Genomic DNA, 6,683 nt, shown 5'->3' with positions numbered 1-6,683 from the left:
TGGAATAACAGAAAACAGCACAAAGCCAAGCACACACTTGGAAATGTCATGGGCACAGCCCCACCTGCTTGGATTAATCCCAAATATATAAAAAATAGCACTGCTGCAGCTCTATTTTCTGAACAAAACCAGCAGCAGGAGCAGAAGTAAGAGTATAATAAATAAAATAATTTAATATAATCAATTTTTCATGTATTTGAGCTCTTACTAGCAGATAAATTTCACCCAACTCGAAATATCCCCCAGAAATCTATCAAAGTGATGGCCAAATGGTCATTTAGCAGCAATAACTTTTAGTTTTTCTCAATTATTCCAGTTATAACCATAATAATTTTGTGTTACTCACAGCCTTATCTCTATTTACAGGCCTGGGCTTTAAAGGAAGCCACAGCTTTCAGTCTGAAGAGCCAAAATTCAAAATACAAAATTTCAGCAATAAAGAACGGAACGAAGCCATGAAATTTAGGAGCATGAAAATGGGAGTTATCCCAAACTACCTCAAATCAGGACTGAAATATTTAAATTATCAGCACGTTTTTTCAGAGCTTTTAAAAATAACCAAGCCAAGAAATCGCTGCTGATGCTTCTTTTTTTGAGGAGGGGGAAAAAAAAAGGTTAAAATCAGATGGGTAAAATCCCAGCCTGAAGGCAGAAGTCACAAACCTGCAGCTGGAGTGGAAAGGTCAATGTGGCACACTCGAGTGAGGATAATTATTAGGGAAAAAACACACTCCCATGGAGCTCCCATCCCAAACTCGTGGAGTGCCCGGTGTTTAATGAGACCCTCGCTTTCAAATAGGCAAATTAAGCACCACAAAATTACCTTTTTCACTGCCATCGAGTCAGAAATCACCCAAAGAACAGCAATTATTCCCTTAAAGTACAGCTTTCAGTGCCAAAAATGATATTAATTAGCTTGCCAGAGGCAAGGGAAAAGCTGTTTTCAATCACCTCCCCCGACCTTGACGCAGCTTCAGCTCTGAGTGACTGAAATACAAATTTCCATCGTGAATCCTGGAATATTTTAACCACAGGATGGAAGAGTCCCCTCTAAACACTTCAGACTCAAGTCCTTACATTTATCAATTCACTCTCTCACAGATCATAGAAAATTAAGAGGTGAAAGCCCAATTAGAACTTAATTAAGGGTAATAAAAAATGTTTTTATAAATAATTTAATGGTAAAATGAGGGAAAAGGAAAAATCTCCATTCCTAGATTTTCTTTTCAGCACCAGATTTTGGTTGGAAGAGCCTCATCCAGAGCTATTCTTGCCCTGGCAGTTGTATCAAATCAGGGTCATTTTGGATACTCTTCAAATCAAAGAGGGAATTTCACCCCAATTATTTTAAAAGGCACTTGTACAAACAATTTACCAAGTGATTAAGAAGTGGAATATTTCATTTCCACGTGTCCTGAGAGTGGCAAAACCAGCTCCTCTGAAAAATAGGAATGACACCAGCTCCCCTTCCCAAAGGAATATTCCTGAAGCATTTAATTAGCTCCTAGCTCAGGAGTGATTAAAAATGTAAAGCACTGTATTTAAGCTTGAAAAAAGTTATTTCCAGCAGGATAAGGAGTTGATGTAGCACACAAGGTTAATTTTAAAAGTTTGGGTTACTCAGAGATATCAAGTTGAAAAAGAAAAATCAGGCTTTTAATTAAGAAAATTAAAACTTCTTGTCTACAAATTCTGATTTTCCCAAGTAAATATTTTTAAATTTCTCTCTCCCCGTGTTACCAAGTAAATTTGCTCTTCAAAACCCCAAGAGAACCGGTGAGAATAAATTGTAACCAGGTCTGTGGGCAGCAGGAAACAAGGAATCGTTTTTCAGCCAATTAAGCTTCAGATTTCCTAGTCAGAAAGTGAGATAAGGCATGGAAAGGAACCAAAAAATGACAAGGTTGGGCTGCAAAAGGGAGCAGAAGCATCCAGGGAGGAAAAGCAGACACCCAGCAGGACAAACAGCTGGGAAAAAACATTCCTGGAGCTGCAAGGGTGTGCCTGGGAGGCAGCTCCTGGTGGTGTTATCAGGGAATGGTGATCGATCCAGATGTTACCCAGTCAATCCAGATGTTATCTGTGCAGGTGGGAGGGATTTTGGGAAGTTTTAGCTGAACACACACACAGATGCCACCAGGATCGGGCTCTCCTCACTCACAGCCTGATCTGAAGCAAATTTGAAAGGTTAATTTCTTCTCAAATGGTCAAAAATAAGCTGCAAACCTATGGAAAGGGCAGTCATTAACCAGCAGAAAGAAATCAGGAGGGATCAGGGAAATGAATTCCTGGCTTGACAGGGCCTGGAGATGGCTGGGAGTGAAATCCAGCACCCCCACAATCTCCAGTTCCAGGGGCTGCTGTGGCACCAGCTCCTGAATTGGATATTCCAGCAGAGCCAGCAGCTCTGGAGTGAGCCCAGGGTAAAGGAAAAACAAGGAATGACACCGTGAGGAGTTCCCAGTTCCACCAGCTCCTCCAAAACTGAGCTCCACAGAGAGAGAGAGTGAGAACAGCTCGGAACAGCTGCAGCTTCCAGGGATTGCAAAACACGGATCCCCCTGGAAAGGTCACCGAGATCCCCTTTCCAATGCCCCAGGGCACAGGATGCACAGCACTCCCTGCTAATTTGTTACTCAGAATGAAAAGGATCCTTGGGAAGGCCTCGAGCAATCCCAAATCATTTTCCTCCTCTAAGGGAGAATCCATGTTGAACTCATGTGCTGCTGGATTTTCCTCTTCCATAAAATCCCCGCATTTCCACACACGAAGTCAGCACCACAAGTGGATCCCAGCAGATTTCCATGCTGCCATCAGGATTTTGGCTTTTCCTGCCACTCTGCCCATGCCAGGTTTTACTTCCCCTTCCTGAAAGTTCCCCACTGAGTGACCCCTCTCTATCCCTACCCTGCCAAAATGTTTAGTCTGCAACATTTTCCAAGCGAAAGAAGTGAGAGACCTCCAATACGAGCCCTCAAACTTAAACCACAAATCAGCCAGAACCTAAAAAAGATCTTTTCTAAAATATCCTCTTCTAGATCACGGAGAAAAACCCTGGAACGAAACGGTTTTGGATGAACTCCTTGGAAACCCTCTCTGAAGGAAGCTTGCTCAGACTGACACGTGCCCGGAGAGGGGTGAGGTCCAAAAATGTCACTGTTCCACCCTGTCCACCCCCGCGGGCGGCTGCAGCTCCTTCCCAGTTCCCTCCCAGTCCCTCCCAGTCCCTCCCAGTTCGCTGACAGGCTCTGGGGGTGACTCACTCGCTTCCTCTCGCACCAAAGCCTCGGCAGGCAGATATGGATCTGCCCGAGGAGCAGCAACAAAAAACTCTCTCGGCGTGAAAGAAGTGGCAAGTGACACGTCAGGAAATGGTGACAATTGTCACCTGCTCGGGGGGGAGGCCAGGCCTGAGGAAAAGCTCACAAAGTTGGGCTGGAATGGATGGGAAAATCACCCTGGAAACACCGGGAAGCAGCTGGACACTGCCATAATTCTGCCAGGAAGGTGCTTTATGTTATTCCCTGTTCTGACACTGGGATTATTTTTAAAAAAACACCTTCCCCACCCATCACTTAAGTTTTTAGAGGACTTGTTTGAATGATATTTGCATTCCATGCCCAAAAAGTTGAAAGTTGCTAAAAGCGTTTTGAAGTTGAAGTTGCTAAAAGTGTTTGAAGTCAGAAGCAAAAGGCCCTGCTAAGAAAAAAAAAAAAATAAAAAAAAAAATTAAAAATTGAGCTACAATCCTGTTTAAGCCACGGAATTGTATTCAAGTGAAATCAAAAATTACTTTCAGAAGTTTGTGACATCAATAGGTTTTTCCTGAAAATCAGAACACTGAGTTGTCTAAGCCGGGCTTTGAAAGCAAGGCCCTGCCTGATCAACAGCTCAGCCTAAATATTCTCACACTTCCAGCCCAAATATCAAACCCAACACCCAAACCCCATTAACGAATCAAGCAGGACTTAAAAGCAACTTCAAAAATCACACAGAAAACACAGAAGCTGCAGCGTTGAGTCACTTGCACCTCGCTCATCTCCCTAATTTGAGTTTCCATCCACCTCGGCTGGGTAAACGCCTCAGTTTGGAGCCGAGGAGTTAAAGCCAGGCTGACAGCTGAGCCTGGGGCTGACTGATAAATGTCACTGCCCGGCCACAAAGTCCCAATTGTTCCCAGCCCCAGCCCATTCTCCGGGGCACAGCTCGGTTTTCAGCGTGAGAGCAAAGAGCTGAACTTTTTAGCAGGGCACAGAGAGAAACAAGGGGCAACAAAAAGCTACAAGTAACAGTGACCCGAGTGGAGCCAACCCGGAGAGGTCTGAGAAAGATTTCAGACTCATTTAGCCCTGCACAATCAGCAAAACGAGCCGTGAGATGATACCCGGCTCACAGCCACTCGAAAGGGGTTTTATAATCCTTATTTAAGACGTGCCAGGCTGCTCCAGCTCTCGGCTCACCTGCCCCAAAAAAGAGCAAGCTCCAAGGCATCGGGGCTGATTTCCAATGTTTACACAGAGCTGTTCTAAATCTCCAGCTGTCAAAGTAATCCAGAGGCACCAACAGCACCGAGCTGCTCTGTGCCAGTGCAGGAACCTCACTGAAAACGTGTTTTCCCCTCCCAAAATACACAGCCTACAAAGATCATCGGGAATCCCAGGATGGTTCAGGTGGGAAGGGACATTAAAGCTCATCCAGGGGCAGGGAGACCTCCCACTATCCCAGGTTGCTCCAGCCTGGCCTTGGGCACTTCCAGGGATGGGGCAGCCACAGCTTCTCTGGGAAACCTCAACTCCTCATCACCCTGGCAGGGAATTCTTCCCCCAACCTCTGAACCCACTCCCTGTCAGTGCAAAGCCATTCCCTGTCACCCTGGCTCTCTTGTAGGAAGTTCCCTGCTGGCCCTGCACCTCCAGAGCTCCTTTCCCAGCTGTGGATCACCCTCCTGGAGCGTGCCTTTCCATGAATCACACGGCTCTGCCTCCCAGGTAACAGATCCGCAATTCCAGAGCGGGGCAAAGTCCAGGCAGAAGCCAGGGAAGCACCCTGGGCTCTGCCCTGACACACGGAAAGGTTTGAGCACTGCAGTGTGGAAGAGGAGGATGGATCTCTGTGGGGAATTCAACCTGGAATCATTCACTGAGGTTTTATGAGGTGTTTTTTTAAAAAAAAAAAATCACAGCTAGACCCTAAGACCCACATTCCTGGCTGTACATCCACACTCCTACCTTAACTCCAGCTGAGTTGATTAAATCCAAGTATTTCTACGTGTTGAGTCATAAGGAGACAGAGTTTTCTGGCTGCTGCTACCGGTGGGTTTCTCTTTTTTTTTAATTTTTTTCCTCTCCTTTAAATCCTAACTGCAGTTCTGAGTCAGACCCTGCCTGGTTTGTTCAGGGAGTTTCGAGGCGAGTTTCCATTTATACAGGAGCTTTTCAAAGCCAAATTTCTGCCTTCTTCCTCCTCCTCCTCGCCCCGAAACCAACGAGCACAGACTGCCCCGGGAGAAAATGCAGATCGTGACTAATCACACCCAGGAACCATCATGCGACTGAAGGAAGCCACTTCCAGCACTTCCCTACAGCCTCACCTGTGCTCCAAAGCCCCAAAATCCCAAAGCTCAGCTGCTTCTCAACCCAAAGCACGCCCCGAGCCGACATTCCCAAGAAATCCGCCCCTCCCTGACTCAGACCTTCCCGCAGGTCACTCGCAACACCCTGGGCCACGCCAGGACTTTTCCTGAGGCATTGCTTGTCCCAGAATTCATCGGCTCCCCCCTTTTCCAGCCCCAAATCCCACAGGGTAGCCCTTTATCCAGACAAACCGGCCCCGGCGTTCGCAGCCCTGCCCCCATTCCCAGCCCAGGAAAACCACCACATCCTGGACACCCTTCCTTTCCTGCTCCATCTACCCCCCTCCAGCCTGAGAAATGTCACCCCCCAGCTTTGTCCCCTCCGTTTTCCACCTCTGAACACACACACAAAACAAAAACCCCTTCGCCCCTTTACTGACCACCCCGAGGCTTCCCTTTCCCACCCCCAAAAAAACCCAGCTTTTATCAAACTTATCCCCCCCATCCACACAGGAATCAGTAACACCCCTCCCCTCAAAACACTGCTCCAAATGCCCCCCAAAACCAGGCACAAACCCCACATTTAACCCTCCTGCAGCCTCCCTGTCCCCCTCGCTGTTTCAATCCCACAGGAATTGCTTTTCCTTCCCCCCACAACGGGGTGCAGGGGGGGCTTTGGGGACCCACACAAGGCTGGGGGTGGGCACTGAGGCCCCCACATCCCACGGCTAAGGAAGGACCCCCCAAACCAGCCCTGCAGAGAGAAGGGACCCCCCAAAGCTGCAAATCAGAGCCACAGTCCCTAAGCAGCCCTTGGGGACTCCTCACAGGCACAGGGGACCCCCAAAGCAGCCCCCCAAGCACAGGAAGGACCCCACAGGTGACGAGCTGCCCCCAAACCTCCTCCTCGTACTCAAAGCCCCGAAGGGTCCCCCAAACAAACCCCACAAGCCGAGAGTTTCTTCCAGAAGAGGAAAGACTCCACGAACCAGCCCCCTGATCCAGACACAGCCTCGTGGACCCCCAAATTCCCCACCAAACGAGCCCTTCAGCCCTGAGGGAGCCTCCTGGACCCCCAAATTCCCCACCAAACGAGCCCTTCAGCCCTGAG

This window comes from Parus major, chromosome 23 (genome assembly GCF_001522545.3).
Source record: "Parus major isolate Abel chromosome 23, Parus_major1.1, whole genome shotgun sequence".
Taxonomy (NCBI): Eukaryota; Metazoa; Chordata; class Aves; order Passeriformes; family Paridae; genus Parus; species Parus major.
Note: the sequence above shows the minus strand (reverse complement) of the source record.